Here is a 27,327-nt window from a genome sequence, read left to right on the forward strand (position 1 = left end):
GCCTTCCTGTGGCAGTGCACATTTCCCTGCTGCTGGCTATAGCTTTCTCTGGCTGCTTTCATTAATCTTGCTCTGGATGACGTCACCACATTATTGCAGTCACATTAGGAGTCTAGGAGTCTCAAAGCAATTGTTGTTGAGAGATTGGGTTATTATAACTTCATAACATCTTAAGCACGCTCTAGAGATTTTTCCTTGAGTGTGTAATTGTTTAAATACCTCATGATTAAACATAGGTCACCATAATGATGTGTGGATGAATATTTTCCAACTGTGTTGCAAATATGCAAAAAAAGATACTGAAGTGAATTTCCCTTTGTGTTTTGCAGAAGAGTGAAAATCATACAGATTTAAAAATGACATGAGGTGAGTAAATAGTGAAAAAATATTCATTTTTAGGTTAACTATCCCAATGAACATTTTTAGTTTTGGAAAAATGAAAGAAATTTGACACTTGTGGCTTTTTTTAATCTGTTTTATCAGTTAGGCATCAACATGATGATGATCATTTAAGATGATAAAACAGACTGAGAAAGATATATATTTTTCTCTGAGGCACTTACAAATGCTTTATTGAACATGCATTTCGTTTTTTTACTGTAATGTAAAAAAGCCTATTGGCTAAAAACATGATTCAACTGAAGAAAACATATGATTGAATAACAAATACAAGCACTTGTCAAGATATTTTATGAGGTCTTTCATTTAAGTTTCAGCCTCAACAACAGCACATTCATTTTCATGTCTTATTGCTGCTGTTCAAAGGGATTTTATAACAGTGACTGCTGTCACCTTCCTTTATATGTCAATCCATTCCATGAAATGAGACATCTTGTAATTGGTGTCACAGAATTCTTTGTACCTCCTATACATGTATATATATCTCGCCTACAGCTCGCCTGTCTCATACAGAACCGACTGACACAAATGCCCACACAAATGCAGCTCTGACTGCCTGTGTCACGCAACATCGCTTCATTTTACCTGCCTTTGCCCCTGATTTATTCTAGTCATGGACCGGTTTCCTTCAGTCTGTCATGGCTGTGCTTTTAAGTGAGTAATGTAAACTTGAATATGCCTCAGTAAGTCAGTCAGCATTGTGATACTGTTATGACTGAATGTCTGTCTATCTATCTATCTATCTATCTATCTATCTATCTATCTATCTATCTATCTATCTATCTATCTATCTATCTATCTATCTATCTGTCTGTCTGTCTAATCTAAACTACCATTCAAATGCTTGAAGCCATTTTTATAAATAATTTAATACTTCTGTTCAGCTAGTATGCATTAAATTGATCAAAAGTGACAGACATTAATATGAATCATGAACATTTTTCATAAAACATTACCTTTCAAATATTCTGCAAATACATTGAAGTATTCTTAAAAAAAAATTTATATACTTGTTATCTGAAAAAAAAAAATGCTAAAGTCTGTTACTCTCCTTTGAAAGTGTCTTTGTTTTGGTTTGTGAAACCCTCCCACTGCCAGTTTACCCAATTGGGTTTCGGCACCCCTGGTTGCCAGTTGGCAAAAAAACACAGCATATTTCATTTCATTAATCGTTAAGTGTGCTTGTTCCCATTTGTGTCAACAATTTGGCAACCTGCATGTGTGTCAAGTCTGAGGAGTAGGTGCCGGGTGAAAAAAAACCTCTATCCAATATTTAGAATTTGGACTGCAACACTGAAGTCAACCACTCGGTGTCAATCCTACATACAGTACCTTTAAAGGGATACGCCACCCTAAAATGAACATTTTGTTGTTAATCACTTACCCCCATGTCGTTCCAAACCCGTAAAAGCACCGTCTTCAGAACACAACTTAAGATATTTTGGATGAAATCCTGGAGGCTAGAGACTGTCCCATAGACTGCCAAGTAAATAACAGTGTCAAGGTCTGCGTTATTTTTGTTTTCTTCGCTTACAAAAAGTGTTCCCGTCACTTCATATAACCCTAATTGCACGTCTGATGGCAGATGGAGTATTCTGACGATGACTTTTCATACCTTTTATGGACCTTGACACCGTTATTTACTTGGCAGTCTATCGGACAGTCTCAAGCCTCCAGGTTTTCTTCCAAAATATCTTAAACTGTGTTCCGAAGACAAACGGAGGGAGCTTTTATGGTTTTGGAATGACATGGGGTTAAGTGATTAATGACAAAATCCTTTAAGTAATAATATTTCACTGTTTTTCTGTAGCCTGGGTGAGCATACTTTCTTTCACCAATCTTACCGACCTCGAATATTGTTGCATTAAGTTGTTTTTGTTCGTAGATTATATAGAGTAGACATTTTTTCAAAATATATTTTTTATGATCCTCAAAAAGTTATACGGGTTTGGGACAACATGGGGGTGAGTAAATGGTGACAAAATGTTCATTTTTTTGGTGAGCTGTTTGTTTTGTTAATAAATTTACATTATTTCAGTTATGGACACATGATGGCTGTTTGTCTAGTAGTGAATCGTATTTCTGTTACATTACAAGCTCTGCTGTGTTTCTAAAAATATTACCTCTCCATCTATTATATGCTTGCCACCACCTCTCCATACATCTTAAGCTGTTGTTTTCCATGCCAGACTGTTTTTCTCTGCACAGATCTCTTTCATTCATACATTCATTCACTCTAACTGGCATCAAAGGCTGCTTTAATTTCAGCCTCATTTAGCAGAACAAAACATTTCAGCCTGAAAGCTACAATTTCGCTCTCGCTCTTTCCCTCCTCCTGTCCTTCTTCTCTTCAGAGCTGTCCTCATTTTCCCTGTTGTCTAAAGTTAATACTCCCACTCTTGTTCCTCCTTCCTCCCACACGTCTCAGTGCTTTATGTATTGAAAGAGAGCACTATGCTCCTGCTGTTGTGTGCGGCATCGCCATGGTCGATGATTTCTAAAACCTCCAATCTATCCAGCGTTTCTCATTAGAGCTGACAACTCTGCTCGATGAAGCCACCTGCTAGACCGAAGCACAAGGGCTAAATGCGATTTGTCACCACAGATCACACTACCTACTGATTTAATTGCCCTCTAATTGGAGCTTTTATCCCAGTAATTTCCGAGAACAATTAAACCAGAGGAGGGTTCAGTCATGAAGACCGAAAACCCCTTTTTGGGGCTGAATCTTCACATTTCACTTTAGTTTTTCATTCATCCTGGGTCATTCTAAACCCCAGGCAAAAGGATCTTAATCTCTTTCCTGCATTCTGAGTTTATATGGATCTCAGTTTTGAGTTTATATTTCACAAGTCTGACATGTTTTTAGAGAACACTGAGCTCACATCTCACAACTCAGATTTTAGTTTTTTTTTAGTTTTTTAATGTATTTTTAACCCAATCTCACAGCAATTCATTTCTGATGAGATGGCTTATTTGTGAACATTTGTACAATTTGTGAAAAAATGAATGTATTTTACGAACTGGCAAATTTGTAGGAATTTGTACAAAATCATACGAGGTCATATGAATTCATACAAATTAGCCACCTTGTTAAATTTGTATACATTGTTTGTGAGATAGCATTGACATTTGTGACATTATATCTCACAGTTCAGACCTTTTAAATATTTGATCCTATGGTGGAAACAACTTCTGTATTTAACACTGCAAAACATTGCACCACAGCAGGGTTTCATAACCCCAGGTTAGGGGGGGGGGGGTCTTCAGGATGATGATAAGCTAGGGTTAAGGAATAGTCCACCCGAAAATGTAAATTCTATCATCATTTACTCACCCTCAGGGGGCTCCAAACCTGTGTGTGTTTCTTTCTTTGTTTAGGGGAGGTTGTGGCCTAATGCTTAGAGAGTCGGACTCGAAAGGTTGTGAGTTTGAGTCTCAGGCCGGCAGGTATTGTAGGTGGGGGGAGTGCATGTACAGTGCTCTCTCCACCCTCAATACCATGACTTAGGTGCCCTTGAGCAAGGCACCGTACCCCCAACTGCTCCCCAAGCGCCGCAGCATAAATGGCTGCCCACTGCTCCAGGTGTGTGTTCACAGTGTGTGTGTGTGTGTGTTCACTGCTCTGTGTGTGTGCATTTCGGATGGGTTAAATGCAGAGCACGAATTCTGAGTATGGGTCACCATACTTGGCTGAATGTCACTTTCTTTCTTATTTTGAACACAAAAGAAAATATTGTGAAGAATTTGTAGGACCTCATTGACTTCCATTGAAAGGAAAGATATATTATGTAAGTCAATGAAGACCATCAACTGTTCAATTACCAGCATTCTTCAAAATATCTTATTTTATGTTCTACATAAGAAGGAAACTCACAGGCACCTATACACACACTCACAGGCACCAATCTAAATACAGAACCATGGATAAATTGATCTCTGAGCAAAAGTAAGTGGTAAAAGTCAAACAAACACCATCATGACTATTTTAATAAGTGACAGTGATTCCAGCAATGAATATATGATGCTTGAGTTCCATCAGATGTGTGAGAACTTGATGGACGAGATGATTCTGGTAGACAATGACATTCAGTTTCCCCCACTGTGAGCTGACACTCTTAGCCTTTTTGAGCTTCCTTTTAGAGATTTTTTCAACGCTGGCTTAAAAGGAATCTTTTTTTACCTGCAATAAAAATGTCAGGTGTTAAAGGCTTCCAGTAAAAACCTGACATTTCTTGGACTGAATGGATTCGTGACCTGGGTATTAAGATGTAAGGACGGCCTCGACAGAGCAGGAGCACCAGGGCATTTTAACACTCAGGCTAATGCGAGACTTCATAACTAAAGTGACAGCATGGAGAGAGTGTCACATGTCATCAAACCTTTTAAACCTCATTGCTAAATCCCACAAACATTACTTAATTTTTATATAAGTTTTTACTGCTTTTGGTTTCAAAACTGCCAAAACATGCCCAAAGATGGCACATTTGCCCAGTTTTAAAATTCTTCTCCATCATGTCATACTCATGTTGCCAATTGACCTAATAAGTTGCAAGTTGGTCCTCGAGCTGTTCCTTATATGTACATTTAACTTTTCCGGCCTCTTATTGCTACCTGTCCAAAGTGTTTTTGAATGTTTAGCTCTCATGAAATCCAAAATGAGCCAATATTTGCCATGACATTTCAAATTGTCTCACTTTCAACATTTGATATGTTATCTATACTCTATTGTGAATAAAATATAAGTTCAATGAGATTTGTAAATTATTCCATTCCTTTTTTATTCACAATTTGTACAGTGTCCCAACTTTTTTGGAATCAGGTTTGCGTGTGTGTGTGTGTGTGTGTGTGTGTGTGTGTGTGTGTGTGTGTGTGTGTGTGTGTATATATATATATATATATATATATATATATATATATATATATATATATATATATATATATATATATATATATATATAAACTTCATATTCTGATTTGTCTCTATATAATCAACAAACAGTGGGTAGAACCCTAATTTATTATTATTATTATTTTTATTTTTTTACTCTTCACAATATGAAAAAAATTGTTCTGATATAAATATTTTTGTTACATAAATTAGCTGTGTTTGTGCTGAAAAGATTGGCAGTGGGTTAATTTAAGTACTGTTCTACACACTTTCAGTGCAATTAGTTAAATGGTGCTGCTAGCAAGTAAAATGCAGAATTTTGTGTTTAAAATACCATCTTCGCAAATGTGTAATTAATTATTTCTGCAATATTATAATAGAAATTGTAAATTTAGCTATGAAAGACCTGGGGATGTGGGATCTGGGGCTGCTTTCATAGTTCAGTGGTGCCTGGGGCAGAAGATGGAGGGGGGGGGGCAAGTTCGGGAGCGAGCTCAGCTTCCTGACAGCCTGATGGATGACGCTATCCTTCAGTCCGCTGGTCCTGGCCCGGAGACTCTGCAGTCTCCTCCCTGATGGCAGCAGACTGAAGAAGCTGCGTGATTAGTGGGTGAGATCACCTGTGATGCAGAGGGCTTTGCAGGTGAGACGGGTTCCATAAATGTCCTGGAGGGAGGGGAGAGAGACACCTATGATCTTCTCAGCTGCTCTCACTATGCGTTGCAGAGTCTTTCGGCATGACATGTTGCAGGCGCCATACCACACAGTGATGCAGCTCGTCAGGATGCTCTCGATGGTGCCTCTGTAGAAGGTGTACATGATGGGGGGTGGGGCTGTGGCTCTTCTCAGTTTGCGGAGGAAGTAAAGATGCTTCTGTGATTTCTTGGCCAGTGCTGCTGTGTTTTCAGTCCAGGAGAGGTCCTCTGTGATGTGCACACCCAGGAACTTTGTGCAGCTCACTCTCTCCACAGATGCACCGTTAATGGTCAGAGGAACATGCTGAGTGTGTGCTCTTCTGAAGTCAACAACAATCTCCTTCATCTTCTCCATGTTCAGAGAGAGATTGTTGTCATTGCACCATCTGGCCAGGCAGCTCACCTCTCTCCAGTAGTTTGTCTCATCTTTGTCGTGTCATCCGCAAACTTAATGAAGAGGTTAGAGCTTTGTGACGGTGTGTAGTCGTGGGTCAGCAGAGTGAAGAGGAGAGGGCTCAGCACACATCCTTGGGGGCCCCCAGTGTTCAGTGTGGTGGTGCTGGATGTGTTGTTGCCGACCCGTACTGGCTGAGGTCTTCCAGACAGTAAAGTCCAACAGCCAGTTGCACAGCAAAGTCTCAAGCCCCAGCTGGACCAGTTTGTAAATGAGCTGTTGAGGGATGATTGTGTTGAATGCTGAACTGAAGTCTATGAACAGCATTCTGACATATAAGTCCTTTTTGTCCAGATGTGTGACTGCTGAGTGGATGGCAGTGGTGATGGCATATCGGTCGACCTGTTGGACCGATATGCAAACTGGAAGGGGTCCAGAGTGGGGGGGAGGACAGACTTGATGTGGTGCATGACTAGCCGAAAGCACTTCATGAGGATGGGAGTAAGTGAAACAGGACGGTAGTCATTGAAGCAGGATGGAGATGGCTTCTTCAGAACTGGAATGATGGTGGTAGTTTTGAAACATATGGGAACAACAGCCTGACTAAGTGAGATGTTGAAATGTCTGTGAAGACATCAGTGAGTTCTGCTGCACAGTCTCTCGGTACACGCCCAGGGATGTTGTCAGGACCTGGAGCTTTGCGTGCATTGATCCTGCTGAAGGATCTCCTCACACTGTCTGGGGTCAGCATCATCACCTGGTCGCCGGGAGGAGGTGGAGTCTTCAGTGAAGTGGTGCTGTTTTGTTGCTCAAAGCAAGCGAAGAAGGTGTTCAGCTCATTCAGCAGAGAGATGTTGCTGTCACAGGTCCGTGGTGGGGGCTTGTAGTCCGTAATGGTCTGTATCCCCTGCCACAGGCTCCTAGTGTCTCTGCTGTCGCTGAATTGATGGGCTATCCTCCCGGAGTATGAGTTTTGGTGACATTAATGAGCGGTCTGTATGCAGGCACTAGTATGACAGTGATGTGGTCTGAGGCACCAAGGTGGGTGATGGGAAAGGTAAGCTCCTCTCTGTGTGGTGTAAACAAAGTCCAAAATGTTACCTCGTATTGGAAAGTTAATGTGTTGATGTATTTTTGGAAACTCACTCTTTAAGTCAGCATGATTGAAATCCCCAGCTATGATGAGAAAAGCATCAGGGTGTGCTGTCTGCTGCTCACTGATGTGCTGGTACGGTATGTGCCTTACTATATATTAGATGGGCTCTGGCCCAGAGACGAGCTGTTGTGCTTCTACAATTCCTTAAGGGTTTTAGCTCCTAAGAGTCCATGGAGTTATAATCCAAAAGTTGTCTAAAAGGAGCCAAGAGTAGCTTCACTCTCATGACTTATCAAAAGTTGATTTATTGACACACAATGCTTTCAGTGCTTTTTATTGTACCATTTGATCTTGAGTTACGTAGGTAATTATAAGCTTCAGAGCTTTTCATTTTCACTTGTGAACCCGAAAAGCTACTAATGCTTTTTGAATGCTATTTGAAGTTCTTTCAGCATTTAAACATGATTTCTGTCACACTGAAGGCTGTACAGACTTTCTTTAAAGCCCTGGTGCTGTCATAATACTGTCACAATTTATGATAACAAACCAGTTTTTTTTTTTCTTTTAAATGGAAGTAAGAAAAAATTATTCATTAGCAGCTTCACTTAGCAATTTTGTGGAGAACAGAGTTTGTATAAAAGGCAAGTTTATAACTGGCTTAGTTTCGCACAACTTGAAAGTGGCTATCTACATTTTCAATACACAAATTAAAATTAGACTATATGTGACCCTGGAGCACTAAACCAGTCTTAAGTCGCTGGGGTATATTTTTGCAATATTACTGATTTTTCTTTTATGCCAAAAATCATAAGGATATTAAGTAAAGATAATGTTTTATGAAGATATTTTGTAAATTTCTTACCATAAATATATTTAAAAAAAAATGTTTGATTAGTAATATACATTGCTAAGAACTTAATTTGGACAACTTTATAGGCAATTTTCTCAATATTTAATTTTTTTTGCACCTTCAGATTCCAGATTTTCAAATCTCAACCAAATATTGTCAGATCCTAACAAAAAAAAAATACATCAATAGAAAGCTGATTTATGAGGTATAAACCTCAATTTCAAAAAAAAAAAAGGAAATTCCATTTATCAATTTACTTATTTACTCACATTCATAAAATAATATTTTTTCATGTTTTTATCCATACAATGAAAGTCATTTGGTGATGATGATGATGAAATGACAATCAAAATAAAACAATAAATAAATAAAGCAATTCCTGAGCGAAAATGGTTTGTTCTGTGTTCTTGTAATGTTTATCATGTCTTTAATATTATTATCAAACTCAAAACTAACATTAGCTCATCTCAAGTCAGTTTAATACTGAATTACTGTAAGTCAGTCAGTTCCAGATGAGTGGAGAACTGAAAGGGGTTTAAAAGGAGGTCAGTATAGTGCACAGTAACAGCCAGTGTCTTTGATTTGATCATGATTAGGTCATGTTGGTTCAGTTTTGGACTGGGTTGACTAAGTTTGTAAGCCATGAGCCTTTATAGGGATCTCGCTGCCCCTTTCAGGTTTAGTCAATGTAAAGGAACAAACTCCCCTCTAATGACCGCTCTGAGATCAATGCTATCCTTAAAAGCAGAGCAACAAAATAAACAAAGCTCCTTCTCAACATGTTCCGATAGATCTAACTGGCATCTTTGAGCTCAGATCTATGGGTAATCCATACAGATGTGTGTAGGTGGTAGAATTAAACATTTGCTTTCTGCAGTCTTGTTAGCTCTTGTTGAATCATTATGGTTTCATGCTTGTTCATGCACAAGCTCAAATTTGGCTGCTTTTCAGTGTGCAGAAAAATACTCAACTCTCTGTACCTTTCCTTTACACACAAAACAACTATAACTATGTTAACATTGATATAACATTGTGAATGAATGCTGCAGTGATGCTAGAATAAAACAGATTTCATTGCTGCAATGCAGTGCTCTTGAAAAAACAACATTGGAGCAGCTACACAGCAAAGATGTGATGAAGGGCTGTGAGAATGCATTGATATGCACATCTCCTTATTTCCAAAAGCCTGCGTCTGGCATTTATAAATGCCTCTATCCTTAGAGATGCAAAGATTTTAGATGATTAATGAATATTGTTTATTTTCCTTCAGATTTGTAATGTGCCTTTTTAACAACTGCAGTATCAACACATTTAACACTTGTCCTCTTTTTCATTTTCAGAGCTAGTTGGAGCAGTTTCATCAAAAGAAAATATTGATTTAATTTCTTACAGAGGCCCTTTTTCCAAGACTACTGCTAAAATGATGTGGAATTATCTTGGTATTATATGCTGTCTGTAAAAATGTGTAACAAAAAAAATTCTGCTGACAGACATCTTGACAATCTGATTAACTTCTGTATACGCAAAGTTGAATTACATTAAGTGAAAAGCCTTGAAACTGTTATTAGAGATATGATGAATCATATTTATTTAGTATATGAATGCTGCATTCGCACAGCTTTTATAGGCCTAATTTAAGGACAGTCATAGAAACTCAATTGTACTTCATTAAAATAAGGTCTGGTTTATAGCAGACTGTGATTTATCTTGATGCAAAATCCAATACGTCAATTGAAATCCAAAATAAATGACACAGAAATTTGCAAAAAGAAGCTATTATTTAGTAGGCTGAAAACTGAATACTTTGATTAGTCTCGATGCTGCAAAAATTCATCCTGAGATGAAATTCGCAGCTCAGATTGATACAGTGTTCTTCCTTTAGGTGTCTGATAAATTACTTCATAATTGTCTGTGCAATTTTTTCACAATACAAAACAATAGGCATTTAAATGTAATGGCCCTCAACACTGCAGTATTCAGTATCCAGAAATGTGCAAATTACTGTTCTCATTAAAGTCGTATGATCCTTATAATCATTTTAATTGCCCTGAGTAATGAATGAGTCAACACATACTGGAAATCCTAGTTATGACACAAATCAAAACCAAGAGAGGCTGGGTAGCATGTAACCGACCACTTATTACAAACAGGACAGATTTTGTGATTTTGATCCAAAAATGTTTCAATACAATACTGAGCTGCCGGACATTTGATTACTTCCCTTAAATAGATTCAGAAGTTAAATAGGGTTAAACTGTTTCTACCGTTAGGTAAACTATATATATATTTTTTCATATCATAATCTTTTTCCCAACATGCTCTTGCTAGCAAACAGTCAATTTTTATAAGAATTCTTGGGTAAAACTCACAAACGCTTATCAGTAGAACTCACAATGAATGATAGTGGCATGCTTATATAATATTATTCAAGTTCATGCCTCACTGGGAAAACAAGGACACTGAAAGCTGAGTGTGAGTAACCTTTTTGCTACTGTATGACGTTTAAATATTAAACATTATGTTGGCAAGACATTTCTGTTTAAAGAGTGTGTGGGTTGTTGTCTCATGAGATTACTTCAGAATTCTATGTGGGCTGCTTTCATGTTCAAACTATACAGCCAATGCATGCTTTTACACATGGAGGATTTTCTTACTACAGTCACACAGCTGAAGCAGTTCTCATGAGCAAATGTGTTGTAAACTATCAGAGTGAGGTATTTTAGACACAAGGTTATTTAGATGAACAGATCATATATGGTACCTACTTCTCACCACCTGAAACCATCAGTTATCTTTAGATCAATGTGTAAAGATTAACCACATCCACCTATTTGCCATCTTTGAAGAAACAATCTGATTGCATGATTGCCTCTCTAATAGCAGCAGGCAAGCTATTTGTTGCCTAAACGTATGAAACTTTTGCAACATAATATCTTAATATCAACACTCATATTTATGAAGGAGTCTGAAATGCATTTGTAAGCAGTGCTACAACCACTATAGACACAAGGGACACTTTCCCCTCTAAATATTATGATCGCTGGTCGACCGATGTGTTTTGAATGATTTAATAGGCTACTTCAGTATTTGTTTCCTCTCAGTCATCCTTGTTTGAAAGTTAACACCTTTTTCAATCTTCTTTCAGCTATGAAAACGTTATAAAACCACTTCTTAAACTGCAAAGATACAAATATATTTCAGAAATATTAACAGAATGCTAGTATCGTGTTTAGCTACTGTCTTATAGCAGCGTGGCTCCATTCATTCGTATTTCTGTGAGCAATCTGTCTGTCACGTGTCCACGAGCGCGCTGTGTCTATTACGGTAGACAGAGCTGCGCTGATATTGTATGTGTGACATTACGGTACATTTATAGATCCGTCAGAGTCTTGGTTGTTTGCAAACCCAAAGAGCACTGCAATGTAAGTTTATCAAGAGAAAAATCGGACGGCATACCGAGAATAGCGCAGCAGAAAACCAGAAGCTTCTTTCAACCACACTGGTGAGAAAAATATTAATTTATTAGACATTCAATATCTTTGCGCGGTCGCAACGCCTTTCAACCTCACATAGTTATACACAGGAGTAGTCTTATAACAGTGAATCGGACTCGGTGTCGCAGGAATGGTAGCCTGCAGTAAAGAATACGCTTTTTCTGATTTAGGAAGTTTCTTTTAATTCACTCTTAAGACCACAGACCACGCTTGATGATGCTCAACATGTGTTTTATAAAGTAATATGGAGAACACAAACAATTCGAGTGACAGCTTACTGTTTCACAAAACGCACGCTTGTTTAACAGTTATGTACGTTTGTTTTTAGAAGCACATCCGTTAAAACGTAAGACTGATTTGGCAAAATTTGTGTTTTGCATTATCCCACTTACTGAGAGGCTTGAATCACATTTTTTACGTTAATAAATAATCGTCGTTCTTACCAAACGGTGCGTTGCGCGCGGCTCTGGAGGAGGCTGGTTGGTGAGAGATACCCTTACATTGCAGTTTAAAAGTGCGCACAGCTTTTAATAATGATTTTTTTTCTCTTTCTGGTCGGTATTTCCGCGAAATATGTATCTTTTTCATACGGAAAGTTTAAGTTAAAACCCGTTATGAAGTTTCATTTAATTTTCTAGTTTAAATACTAAATGACATTATCTATATGGCTTAATATAAATAATTACCAAGACATTTTCTTTCCAGATTAAAATTATTGCATTATTGCTAATAAAGCATGGATGTTGAAAACAGATCTGGAGAAGAAGCAGAAAAGGAAAAAAACTCTTAAAGAAAAGTTAGTTGATTGTTGTTATATGAAGAAACATGGCTATAACAACACACACTGATTGACACAAAAGACACCATTTCACGGTTGTTGAAATGTTTAATTTAGACTTTTACCCTTCTGTAAGTCCATCTTTATAATTGTACAGGAAATTATTTTTAGCAGTATGTGTATATTGTAATGCTCTGACTTTAATCTGTTGATGATTACTTGGCAACAGTACAGAGATTCATAATGATATCATGTGAATATTCTAGACTTTAAAAAAAAAAACAATTAAATCTGTATGGCATTATAGAGTAAGTCTGCAGCACTGGAATTTTTACTCCCATAATTTATTCATTTTTTATTATATATATATTTTTCTTTACACTGTCTTTGCACAGCATGCGCTGAATCTTTAATTATAATATTAAAAGCTTTTTTATACTTATTTCAATGCAAGAAGCTTTTTGAAAAGACACACATGTGACAACAAAGACAATGTAACTTTTCCACACCTCAAACTACCAGCATTTGAGCTTTGGTGTTGTTCATACTATCAATAGTCTTACTGTAATCATATTCTTGGCATCGTAAAAGAATTCTTGGAAATCTCTGCTCCCTGTCTGACGTGTTACTTGTGCTGCTTTTTAATGAAACAAGGACAGGTGCTAGGAAATGTTTTTGTAATGTCTGGCTGTTTTATGTCCTTGTTTCCTGTCATGATCACACCATTGAAATAGTGCCTAAAGTCCTTTTTTCACCATTTTTTTTGTGTGGTTTGTCACATAACTGCTCAACTCAAAGAACCATCGTGGTCGCCCCGTCTGAGGTGATTCCTCAAGCAGCTGGTGTGAATAGTGATTCAAAGGCATGCCTCGCTAAAGTTTTGCTTTGATCCAAAGTCCCTAGTACTTTTTGTGCTGCTGCCATTTTTGGTAATGAAAGCATAGCGGTTGTAGTTGCTTGTAATGTGTTTTCCTGATCTTCCTTCTGGAGACCGGTGTGGGTGGTGAATGTAGGAATTTATTACTCAAAGGAGGAGGATACTGTGTCCCCTTATTCCTGATTTTGTTACCATGGTAACATAAGGAAGCAGGGGCTATGCATTTTATATAAAGTGCAAATACTGACCAATTGCTTTCTTTGCGATAGGGGGCTTGAAAGGGCATAGTAATCTAAATGGAAATCCGGATCATATGTACACAGGACCCTTCGGCCATTTCAGTTGTCTCATGAGACCAGAATGTGTCTGCTTAAAGAGTAACTAAACCCTAAACCAACTTTTTTTTAGTTAATGATCTGTAAGAATGGGACTTTATTAGTGCTGTTCATTGATTCAAGTAACTTTTTTGAAATTTGAGTATAAAGTGTTTTAATTCTACAATATATGGTGTAAAAACGTCTGAGTGCTTCCCTCTTCAGGTTGAACTGTCACTACTGCAGTTGATTTTTCCTATTGGATGTTTGCGGTGGCAGGTGACGTAAGCAGTTTCCAGCTCACCACGTCCCTTGTTCTGTCAAAATCACTGTAGTGAGCAGGAGTTGGAATTGCGAGTAGCGCAAACGACCAGGATAGACTATTATAGCATCTATTAACATAGCATTTATATAGTTATTTAGTGTAGCCTATGTAGTTAATTAGCATAGTTGTTAGTGTAACGTTAGTATTGTTAGAAGCATAGTTAGTTAGTAGTATAGTATTGCATCAGTTAGGATAGCTTCAAGTTGGCGTAGATTTATCTGTATTTAGTACAGTGGTCAGGATGCTACGTAGATGTAGTGTTGCTGGTTGTAAAAGCACTGCTGGACTGCATAGTTTTCCAGCAGACTTGAAAATTATGCCCCAGAGGTTGCATGCACTTGGTCTGGAAGACCGCAAGTTCCCGTCTAGAGCTGGAGTGTGCAAACAGCATTTTACGCGGGATTGCTCTCCAATACAAGTGGGTGAAAATGGGCTTCTCCACACAGCTCGCGCTGAAAAGTGACGCAGTGTCGGTCGCTATGCTGGAGTTAAGACCGCAGTTTGAGCCAGCGGCTCGAATTGATATGGCTCAGGCCCTGGCCCTGTGTCCACAGACACCTCGACATCCTCCACTTCAGGTGAAGGTGGGCAAGAAAAGTCCTCTACATCAGATGAATGCTCTGTTGCAAAAGCTACTTGCGTCACTACAGTCAATCTCCATTTTAGTGACTCTGACAGCAGCTGTCAATTAATCCATCACTGCGGGTCCCAGGTTCAGGCCCCACCCGCTCAGCCCCGCCTTCGGTTCGTCCCCTCTATCTCCGCTGTGCTCTGCCCACTTTTTCAGCATTTTTCAAATATTGCCAGTGGGTGGAGTCAGGCTCTGACCAGGTGTTTAGTTACCCTTTAATGACTTAATGTAAATGTGTAGTAGGGCTGTCAACGAATATTCTAAATTCGAATATGTATTCAAATAGTTTTTAAAAAACAAATTTCGAAGGTGAAAAATATTCGAATAAAAAACAAAATGTGAAAAAAAAGGCCCGCGTAGTAAAGCTAAACAGTCACATCTGGACACGTAACGTTACTTTGCATCGCTCGCCGCAAGCTCTTTGTCTGCAAAATGACAAGAGGCCATAATGGATAAAATAATTTCGTTCATTTGTCAGGACAAGAGACCGATCAGTATCGTGGATGGGGCAGGCTTCGGGGAGTTCTGTCAAGCAATGGAAGCGAGGTTTGATTATTTATCAAACAGCTCACTCGGAGCATTCAATGTCAATTCTATATGCTGTAAAACTTAAATTAATATTAATAGTATTTGTTTCAATCACTGAATGAAGCCTGCTATATTTGGGACAACAGTCGCGACCTTAAACTGCTTGCACAAAAATTTGTTTGTTCATTTAAACCGTTATGCGCAGAGAACGTGAGGGTGAGAGAGCTTGAGGTCTGCAGTCTTGGCCATTAGTTGATTTCCTTGTTTTTGTGTAGGTAATACGTTATCATATATGTTTATTAGACTATCTATACAAGTAGTTATGTATCTTTTTATTATTTTGTCCTGTTATTGACGTAATGTGCGTCATTGACAACATGCGCCACCAGATGTTCGAATAGTTCGAATATTCGTGTATTTTTTAGAGGGAATATTCGAACGTCATTTTTGAGCAATTTTGACAGCCCTAATGTGTAGTTTTGCCCGTCTATGGGGTGGAAATATGGAAGAAAACACCACCTTCTTGTGTGCAAAGAGTGATTACAGTGAGTTTCAAGTAGGGGTTGAATGACTTCTGATTTTTTTGGGTTGATCTTTATGTGATGAAAGTCGAGCCGAAGTCGACTAGTCGCTGATGACGTCATTATTGAACAAATAAGTCTAGAGCTGTGGCAAACACCTTGTGCACAACTATGGCATATGACACAGTGCTGCCAAATGGCTATTGCTCCTATAACAGCTAATTTTTATCAGTTCTTTGGGTCGTTATAGTTCTCACAGATTTCTGCTTCAGATACAGATAAAGTAGCACAGTAAAGATTACGTTCATATGAATGCATTAGTGAGCGATTACGTGTGTGAATTGATTCTACCTGGCAGCGTCTCTCTACTAGTAGTGAAGCTGTGGGATTTACTAAAAAAATATATGCTAGAACTTTTCAGTTTCTAAGCTATTTTATTGAGAAATCACAGAACAGTGTTGATACATTTCTTTGCTGAATGATTCTTGTGTGCTCGTGATCTTCGCATGATGTAAGAGCTACTGTCTATTGCCTATTTGTGTGTTACAGTGCAGCAGCGCATAAGATTAGAACACTGATTACCTTACCTGTACAGTAAGCTGTGTAAAACATGCATTCTCTTAAAATTTGAGCTAGTAATATAATCACTCACCTTTTGTGGAGCGTTTTGGAGCATGTATTTATTTGTTATCTTATCCTGTTGCGCCCTCTTTAGGACCAGGGACTACTGTATTTTTCGGACTATAAGTCGCACCTGAGTATAAGTCGCATCAGTCCAAAAATACGTCATGACAAGGAAAAAAACGTATATAAGTCGCACCGGACTATAAGTCACATTTATTAAGAACCAAGAACCAAGAGAAAACATTACCGTCTACAGCCACGAGAGGGCGCTCTATGTTTTCAGTGTAGACTACAGGAGCACTGAGCAGCATAGAGCGCCCTCTGGCAGCTGTAGACAGTAATGTTTTCTCTTGGTTCATTTCTCTTGGTTCAAGTCAAATTAATTTTGATAAATGAGTCGCACCAGACTATAGGTCGCAGAACCAGCCAAACTATGAAAAAAAGTGCGACTTATAGTCCGGAAAATACGGTAGTTGGCATCAGCAGAGCATTGAAGTTGGCTAGTTGTCGTTTATTCGGTGCAAGCCCTAGTTTCAAGAAATATCTCCATAATAGATGACATTTCTGGGTGGCAGTGCTGTGATTTTATCTGTAAACAGACTGTCATTATCCATCAGGCTACTTGCAGCTTTTATCTGTTTTCATTCGTTGAGGCTGAGGGGTTCTCCTTAATATGATCATTTTGTTTTTCTAATCATATCGATGGTGGTGATGATGATGATTTAATGTCATTGCAATGAGGAAAAACAGCTCTGCTGCGATTTCACAAGAGTGCAGCACTCTGGGTAAGACAAGCAGATGGTGACCTGCTTTCTGTCCTGTCTTATTCTGTCACAGGGTTGATTTATCAAGCACTGTTTTGTGAAACTGTGACAATACCATATTTCTTAAATTGCTGTATCCCATGATTCCATGATGATAGACAATTTGGTTGAAGATGCTGCAGTGAAAAATGATTTAGGCTACAATAATGTTAACAGTATTGCTAAGTACTGTAGCTTTTCCCCTTTATTTTACATTAACCTGTTATTTTAGAGTTTCTAAAGATAACAATCTGTTGGGATGGACAATTGAGTTGTTTATTCTTAAATAATGTTTCCCTTCAGTCATAGATTGTGCATGCATGATATCTTGGCATGCTTAACAGACTTTAGTCGACACAATACTTTATGCCTCCAGGAATCTATTCTCAATTTCTGTTATTGATATCTTTGCACTAGCATTTTTCATTTTTTTATTTATATATGTTATCCAACCAGGCTTGTTGGAAATGGAAAAACCTGTTCAGTATCTCATCTGGTTGCACTTGTGATGAGGAGCATTCGAGAAACACAAGTCAAGACATTCCTCAAAGTCTTTACTCGAAAAAATGCTGGGCAGTCCAATGCCGGTTAAGTACTGGACAGAACCCATGCTGAGTTATTTTAACCCCAGCTGGTTGGGTTAAATGTTTGACCCAACATAGGGCTGCTTGATTATGAAAAAAATCTTTCAAACTTCAAAACTCAATACTTTATATGAGTGATTAATTTTAAGATAGCAGTATGTATCAAACATACTTTTTAGGGGCCAAGCACTAAAGGTGCGTAGGACCCTATTGTATTTGTTCCCGTTCTTCTTCTTCTTATTCTTCCGACTGGGAGTCTATGGCAGCCCATAGAACAGATTGCAGGAAAGTTGTAATGGTTTGACATTCTGATAGAGGACAGTGCCAACATTAATGAAACCATTTTTGGTGGGTCTAAGACATTCCCTCTAGCGCCATCAACTGTCCAAAATTTCACTTTAATTTTGTTAATAACTTTTCTACCGTAAGGCCTATCAACAAAATTCTTTTTTCCTCTGATTTCTGAGCTCATGTCAATTCGATTGCACCCTATGAACTCATTTTCCGTCATAGAAATATGGCCTTCATTTTGAATTATTTTGAAATTCCTACTTTTTCGAACTTGTACCTAGATGGTTTGTCTGAAAAATTGAACCAGGTCATCTTCAGTCAGTGCTGACCAAAAGTTATGCAACTTAAATTGATTCGTCAAACCGTTTTTGATAAACGCTCAAACAATTTTTACATAGCGCTTACAAAAACAGTCGTATGGCTGTATCTCTGCAACGATTAATCGTATTCAGACCAAACTTGGTACATTTCATAACAAGCATGACCTGAAGCAACTTGCTGTGTTTCGGCACAGCGCCACCTACTGGTCCGGAGATATGAAAAACTGCTATTTTTCCTTATAACTTCTAAACAGTTTGTCCAAAAATCATAACATTGGTCTTGTTAGATTCAGGGCAACACACCGACTGATCACTCATGTCGACTGATATCCAATTTTACCATTTTGGCCATTTTGACTGTTGGCCATTTTGAATTTTGTGCTAAAATGCTGTATTTTCAGAACGCATCAACGGATTGTTACGAAACATGGTATGGGTCATCAGCACAATGTCCTGAAGGAGTGTGAGAAAGTTTCGAAACAGCGCCACCTAGTGGTGATCTTCTTTTTTTAAATGCTTATAACTTTGGGTGTGGTCGACTTATTTTCACGAGACTCATCTAATTAGACTCCTGAAACCTTACCGAATTCTATGATACCAAATATGCTAGGTTTCACCCTACGGTTTGTGTAGCGTTGTGATTTAGCGCTTAAAAAACATTTGGCTATATCTTTGAAACCGCTTGTCTGATCGAGACGAAACCACCGTCAGAAGTTCGAAAACATAGGTCGATAGCTAAACGTCAATGCTAGGGCTGCACGATATTGGGAAAAAATTAAATTGCGATATTTTATTTTTCTGCGATTATATATTGCGATATGAAATCTATGAAATCTTACAAACAAAAATAGAGTGAGCACACTTACATTCTCATTTTAAATGATTTAAACATCGCCACCATCATGTCAGTTGATTAATATGCGGGAAGAAGAGTGCAAGACAGCGCTCTTGTTGTTTTAAAGACATTGAGCGTGCGGCCGGGACCAGAGCCGTCTCTCTCTCTCTCTCTCTCTCTCTCTCTCTCTCTTTTGCGCGTGCTCTTTCTCTCAGGCCGGTGACAGGTGCAATATTTGAAAATCGATAATTATTTATTGCCCAGAATTTTATTGTATCTTACATGATTAGATGCAAACCTCCACTGTTCAATACATGATTTTGGTGGCAATGAACTTGAAAGCTACAAATATACGATCATTTATTTTGAAAGCTTGTAACTTGTTTATAATGCTGTTTTTCTTAAACCACTTTCAGAACAGAAAATTGAATGCTGATATATAGGCTACAGCAATAAAAGTGGTGACAATTTATACGATAAATATAAAAGTATATGGGTGTTTATTGTTATGTCAAGTATCTGTCACAAAAGTGGATTGTTCTGAGAAATGGATACTGTGTTCTTACTGGTCGGGCCCTCAGATTGTGGGTCTAGTTAAGCTTCTAGTTTAATTTCCTCCAACACTGTTATGTCAGCAGGGCACCGCTGTGCCACAAAATGAACAGATGTCCTCCCCTGGATTTTTAACAGATTGGATTACTACGCCTAGGCAGCCCAGGCTCTTTAGAGACTGCATTGTTGCAAGACTGAAAATAATCCCTTTGATTTTATCCAAGGTTCCGTATGGTTAAAAGTAAGAAGAAAAAAAATGTGTTGAACTTTATTTTGGGGCTAAATAATTCTAAATAGGTGAATAAGTATCTGCCTTGAGTATCTAAGCCCCTGAAGCTCATGCTTGGCCTTATCAGGTTACAGAGGGTGCCATTTGGGATCGAATTCATTGAGTGGTTTGATTTTTCATCGCTTTGATTTATGCTCTGTCTACACAACCTGCTTTTGTTTGGCATGATGCAGACAAGCTGACATCTGTGTAGAGCAATATTAGAGTTCAAAACTGCTTAAGCAGTCAGCAGCATCTGTACTGTCAGTCAGTGCTGAAAATGATTTAAACTCGTTGAAATTAAAGTTTAACATCCAGCAAGTTATAGCTTAGAATGAATGAACTTTTCTTAAAATGGAAAATTAGTTCTCACATGTGGCTAGGGATGCACAGTATACTCCACATATATATCAGCCTATTTTTTTCTTTGTTTATTAATTATTTTTACAAATCATTGCCCATCTTGACCTTTTTAAATATTCAGTGGTGCATGCTTATTTTTTTATTTTTACATTTATTTTTGCTGTCATCCAGCACTGACTATAATCTTTAAAATCCTGAAATATGAATTTATTATTATTATTATTATTATTATTATTATTATTATTATATTTATTCATTTACTTTTATAATAAATAATTTCATAAATAAAAATATAGTAAAATATAGTAAATAAATATTTTTTATAATAAAGCATTTTATTTGAATGTACATATTTGATAATGTATATTTTGTTGTGATGCCTAATAAATCATTTTAGTTCTTTTTTTCACTTTTAAGTTAATAATATTTATACAAAATAAATTTAATCATAGTGATTTCTATGTCTGTTAAGTCTTAAATTACCTTAATTTGAGGAAATATGATATATATATTTTTTTAGTTATTTGTTTGATTTATTATCATAAAGTGTAATTAACTGGATTCAAACGTTCAATCTGTTAACTCTTACATGTCTCACACTGTTAAATTAACACTGTGCTTTATTTCTGAGTTGAGCTATGTGCACTTTAACTGGCTCTTGTATTCTGTTGTGCAGACTATACAGAATGGAAACAGGTAAGGTCACTGAATGTGTTTATGCAACACATTGTAGCACATGACCATCTTAAATTAGAAAGGTTGCTCTTCTACTCTGTTAGAGATGGTCATGCTTTCTTGTAACTGTTGTTGTTCTCAGTATGCTAGCGCTGGCTCAGCTATGGTTTATTGTCTTTACTGGTGAGAATGATTGTGCTTTCTTCTAATACTACCCAGTAGACCCTTCTCACTTGTGTGAGGCAAGCGGATACCAATAAGCAAAGCACTACTGGGCTCGGGGACATACTGATATAATTTTTAGGAGTGATTTTCAAGTTAAATGTACTCTACACAGGAGTTTCCAAAAAATCTGTTTAGGAGATTTTTAAGAACTGTTTCTAAATTTTAAAATTCTTTTAAATTTCTTTTACATTTAGGAAGTACAGTATTGTTCAAAATAATAGCAGTACAATGTGACTAACCAGAATAATCAAGGTTTTTAGTATATTTTTATTGCTACGTGGCAAACAAGTTACCAGTAGGTTCAGTAGATTGTCAGAAAACAAACAAGACCCAGCATTCATGATATGCACGCTCTTAAGGCTGTGCAATTGGGCAATTAGTTGAAAGGGGTGTGTTCAAAAAAATAGCAGTGTCTACCTTTGACTGTACAAACTCAAAACTATTTTGTACAAACATTTTTTTTTTCTGGGATTTAGCAATCCTGTGAATCACTAAACTAATATTTAGTTGTATGACCACAGTTTTTTAAAACTGCTTGACATCTGTGTGGCATGGAGTCAACCAACTTGTGGCACCTCTCAGCTGTTATTCCACTCCATGATTCTTTAACAACATTCCACAATTCATTCACATTTCTTGGTTTTGCTTCAGAAACAGCATTTTTGATATCACCCCACAAGTTCTCAATTGGATTAAGGTCTGGAGATTGGGCTGGCCACTCCATAACATTAATTTTGTTGGTTTGGAACCAAGACTTTGCCCGTTTACTAGTGTGTTTTGGGTCATTGTCTTGTTGAAACAACCATTTCAAGGGCATGTCCTCTTCAGCATAGGGCAACATGACCTCTTCAAGTATTTTAACATATGCAAACTGATCCATGATCCCTGGTATGCGATAAATAGGCCCAACACCATAGTAGGAGAAACATGCCCATATCATGATGCTTGCACCTCCATGCTTCACTGTCTTCACTGTGTACTGTGGCTTGAATTCAGAGTTTGGGGGTCATCTCACAAACTGCCTGTGGCCCTTGGACCCAAAAAGAACAAGTTTACTCTCATCAGTCCACAAAATGTTCCTCCATTTCTCTTTAGGCCAGTTGATGTGTTCTTTGGCAAATTGTAACCTCTTCTGCACATGCCTTTTTTTTAACAGAGGGGCTTTGCGGGGGATTCTTGAAAATAGATTAGCTTCACACAGACGTCTTCTAACTGTCACAGTACTTACAGGTAACTCCAGACTGTCTTTGATCATCCTGGAGGTGATCATTGGCTGAGCCTTTGCCATTCTGGTTATTCTTCTATCCATTTTGATGGTTGTCTTCCGTTTTCTTCCACGTCTCTCTGGTTTTGCTCTCCATTTTAAGGCATTGGAGATCATTTTAGCTGAACAGCCTATCATTTTTTGCACCTCTTTATAGGTTTTCCCCTCTCTAATCAACTTTTTAATCAAAGTACGCTGTTCTTCTGAACAATGTCTTGAACGACCCATTTTCCTCAGCTTTCAAATGCATGTTCAACAAGTGTTGGCTTCATCCTTAAATAGGGGCCACCTGATTCACACCTGTTTCTTCACAAAATTGATGACCTCAGTGATTGAATGCCACACTGCTATTTTTTTGAACACACCCCTTTCAACTAATTGCCCAATTGCACAGCCTTAAGAGCGTGCATATCATGAATGCTGGGTCTCATTTGTTTTCTGACAATCTACTGAACCTACTGGTAACTTGTTTGCCACGTAGCAATAAAAAAATATACGAAAAACCTTGATTATTCTGGTTAGTCACATTGTACTGCTATTATTTTGAACAATACTGTACATTTAGCTCTTATGTTTTTGAGATTCAGAGGTACTTCAAAAGTGTTTTCTGTTCTTTTTTTTACTGTGGAATGTACTTTTTGTAATTCCACTTCAATTGAAATAGTTACAGCAGTTCTTTAATCCATGCTTGGAGTGGAAACAACTCTTCAAGATAAGTAGACAGAGCAGCAGTCAAACACTATTCCACTGCTTGATAAAATATATTTTTACCTCTCTGTTGAACAGTTGAGCAGTTGTGTTAAATTCCAGCTGTACTGAGTTTCAGACCTCACAGTGCCTTGGCTCTTTTATTTCAATGAATCTTTGATAGTGTTTGTAGTTTTACATGCGCCAGTTGTAAATGTATGTAAAGTACCTGCATCTCTTGTATGATAATTAAGATTTTCTTGAAATGTTTCTTTTATAATCATTAGGAATGTTGACACTGTATTGACCTTATATTTCATTCACAAAAAGCTGAATCTGAAGTGACCGCAAAGACATTTTATAATTTTATAAAATATTTATATTTAAAATTAACGCTGCTCTTTTGAAATTTCTGTATTCTATTAAATCTCACAAATGTTTTCAACATCAATGACGATGTTTATAGCACTAATAATAATAATAATAAATGTTTCTAGAGTACCAAAACAGTATATTAGAATGATTTCTAAATTGAAAGATCACGTGACACTGAAGACTGGAGCGATGGTGAGAGAAAATGTATTTTAATTTAATAAATTAATTAAAAAAATTGAAATATATAGTAGAAAACAGCTTTTTTAAATCTTAACATTTTTCAAAACTTTTCTGTTTTTACTGTAGTTTTAATCAAATAAATGCAGCCTTTTTAAACACAAGAGATTTCTTTCAAACTCTGAACCTTATTTTTTTAAACGATGAAAAGTGCAGTTTCCTGATGTTCGTTCCTGGTCATATTGTGAGTGATCCACTGGTGAATGTTAATCCAAATGAAAAAAAATAAGACATCTTTTATGAAACAACTTACACTTAAACAAACTATTGCATAATGTTAACCAATAGATGTTTTAGCAAACTTTTAGCAATCAGTCGGGCACAATTATAGTATGTAATGGCCAGTTTTCACAATCCAAGCAAATCCAAATTGATATTAGATTGGATTGACTTTGAGGAAAGCCAGTCAGCAGCCCACACAGAATCTGTGCTGATAATGAAGGAAAATTGCTTCAAGATTCTATGGAATAAATTTAAAATATTGTAAAAATATGTTTACAAAAGCTTCTGCAAAAATACAGTTGAAATATGGTTGGAGGATATGTAGAATATTGTAAATCATGACATTTAAGACATTTAAAAGTTCTGAGGAAATCTTCAAAGCTTTCAGAGAATATCTGTGAGCACAGATTCCATGCAGGAAACGAATCTGTCATCAGTTTTGTGAGCAGCAGTGGCTGACGTGGGAATCTTTTCTGGTCTTTTGAGGATGGCTGCAGAATATTCTGCTAAATTCATCATAATTTGGTTGTATGAGGGTTCGGTATATGCTCTGCTCATGACTGGAGCAGTTTACAGTCAGACCCTTATAAAAGAAGCATTGATGGTGGCTTTCAGGCCATGGGCAAAACTGACAAGAGTTTCAAATAGAAGCACTGTTTTTACGCAACTAAGGCTTTGTGGCAGCAATGAATGTACGTTCATTGTAGAACATTGTGTTGTATGTGTGCCGGTGTCGTGTTTCATTGGCAGTTGGAACACAAATCTCTTTCACATTTGTCTCAGTGGTGGTCTATGGTTTAATTCATCACTGAACTTTCATGGCAGTGTTTGTGGGTGCTGTGATGGAAGAGAGAGATAAGTACAGTAAATCTCCAAAATTAGCCGGTCTACTAGTCCATGTTTTATCTTTCGCATCTGTTCACTCCAGTGCTCTTGCTCTATTCATCTATTCTATTTATGAGCTTCTGGATAATTGGGCTTGAAGATAGATATAGCAAATGGGATTTTAGCACACCTGTTGATGTGCAGTGTAGCTTACCCCACTGACATCTCACACTGATTTTCCTTTTTCACTTTGATAGTTCAGTTTTACAAATGAACAACACTTTGGAGAAATTCTGTACATGAGATAAAGAAAATTTATTCTTGCTGTTTTGTATGAGCTACTACTAATAAAAATCTAAACTACAATAATAATACAGGTGCATCACAAAAAATTACAGCCTTCAGCTCATCTACATTGTTGGATTGACTGTTTCTCCTCTATCTCATGAAAATATACCATAGATTCCATATGGGGTTCAGGTCAGGCATGTTGGGTGGGCAATCAAGCACAGTAATATCATGGTCAGCAAACCACTTTGAAGTGGTTTTGGCACTGTGGGCAGGTGCTAAAGTCCTGCTGGAAAAGCAAATCATCATCTCCAAAAAGCTTATCAGCAGATGGAACATGGAAGCATAAAGTGCTGCAAAATCTCCTGTTAGATAGCTGCATTGACTTGACTTGATAAAACATAATCGACCAACACCAGCAGATGTCACGGCACCCCAAACCATCACTGACTGTGACTGGACTTCAAGCAGCTTGGGTTCTGTGCCTCTATAGTCTTCCTTCAGACTCCAGACATTGATTTTCAAATGAAATACAAAATTTACTTTTATCTGAAAGAGTACTTTTGACCACTGAGCAACAGTCCAGTTCTTTTTCTCTTTAGCCCATGTAAGATGCTTAAGATGTTGTTTCTGTTTCAGAAGTGGCTTGGTTGCCCTTATCCTGAAGATATCTGAGCTTGGTGACTCTTGATGGACTGACTCCTTGTGAAACTCTCCCAAGTGTTTTAATCAGCTTTTTCTCAGTATTCTCAAGCTTGCGGTCATCCCTGTTGCTTGTGCACCTTTTCCTACCCAATTTCTTCCATCCAGTTAACTTTGCAGTAAATGTGCTTTGATACAGCACTCTGTGAACAGCCACTCCATTCAGTAATGACCCTTTTTGACTTCGACAATGACCAATGATTGTCTTCTGGACCATTCCCAAGTCAGCAGTCTTCCCCATTTTCGTGGTTTTAAAGAACAAGAGATACCCAGAATTTATGGTAATTTAATGAAACTCAAATATAAATATTGTAATATATTGAGATACTGGATTTTGACTTTCATGAGCTGTAAGGTTTTGAAATGTCTTACTTTACATGTAATGAATCTAAAATACATATGAAAGTTTCACTTTCAAGTTTCACAGAGAACTGAAATTTAATTGCTTTCATTCAAACCAATATATTTCTTGTTTCATTTCTCATTGGATTTATTTAACTTTTGAAGCGTACAGTAGCTACACTCGTTTTTTAAAAGATATGTAAACTTTAGCAAGGACATATTAAATTGACCAAAGATGTCAGTAAATACATTTATAGTGCTAAAAACATTTTTATTTTGAAAAAAGGTCTTCTTTTGAACTTTCTATTCATTAAAAAATGCTAAGAAACACAATTGTTTTGAAATGTTTCTGAGCACATGTGACACTGGAGTAACAGCTGGTGAAAGTTCACAGGAATAATTACATTTTAAAATATATTACCGTAAATAGACAACAGACATTTAAAATTTTTATAATATTTCACAAAATTACTGTTTTTACTGTACTTACTGACCCCAAACTTTTAAATGGTAGTATACCTGCAGGGTACATGGGGGATGTTGTGTGTGTTACAGTTTCCTGTTTCATCCCTCATGGAGTGAGCTTCCTGCTCCTGCACACTTCAGACATTCTGCCTGTTTGTGTTCTGCATGCCACAATACAGTGGCCTTAATTCACTCGGTTTACAATCTGTTATTTTGGGTTTGCTTGCAGAGAGGCCTGGAATGGGTGGAGGGAGTTTCCTGTCCTTTGTTTTCTTTAGAAATGTATTTTAATTCATTTATTTTAATTCAAGGCCAAACAATGTTTGCTTACTCAGACTAATTTGGTTATCTCGGTTGGTTGAACATGACAAAATTGAACAAAAATGTAATCACAAAGCATGCTGACATCTCCTCCAGTTGCTGATGTGCTTGTATGTGTAGTGCAAGTTCAAAGAAATAGTTCACCCAAGATTAAATTTCTGTCGTCACTAACTCAGTGTTAATTTTGACAGGCATTTTTGATTTAGTCTTATTCTTTATCTAGAGACAAAAATGCTTAATAGTATTAGTCATATTTTAGTCATTTG

General features: G+C 37.3%; 2 protein-coding genes across 3 annotated transcripts in view; one reads left to right on the forward strand and one right to left on the reverse strand.

The window, feature by feature from the left end:
- Positions 1–27,327, reverse strand: part of LOC127977209 (homeobox protein aristaless-like 4) — a 539,817-nt gene that overhangs the window by 317,316 nt on the left and 195,174 nt on the right. The window lies entirely within an intron of this gene.
- LOC127977217 (tumor protein p53-inducible protein 11-like) overlaps positions 11,671–27,327 on the forward strand; it is a 61,910-nt gene continuing 46,253 nt past the window's right edge. Inside the window, exon 1 of the mRNA XM_052581947.1 lies at positions 11,671–11,827. The gene's annotated coding sequence lies outside the window, so the exon portion shown is untranslated. The remainder of the gene's footprint in view (positions 11,828–27,327) is intronic.

This window comes from Carassius gibelio, chromosome B18 (genome assembly GCF_023724105.1).
Source record: "Carassius gibelio isolate Cgi1373 ecotype wild population from Czech Republic chromosome B18, carGib1.2-hapl.c, whole genome shotgun sequence".
In the NCBI taxonomy this organism is placed as follows: domain Eukaryota; kingdom Metazoa; phylum Chordata; class Actinopteri; order Cypriniformes; family Cyprinidae; genus Carassius; species Carassius gibelio.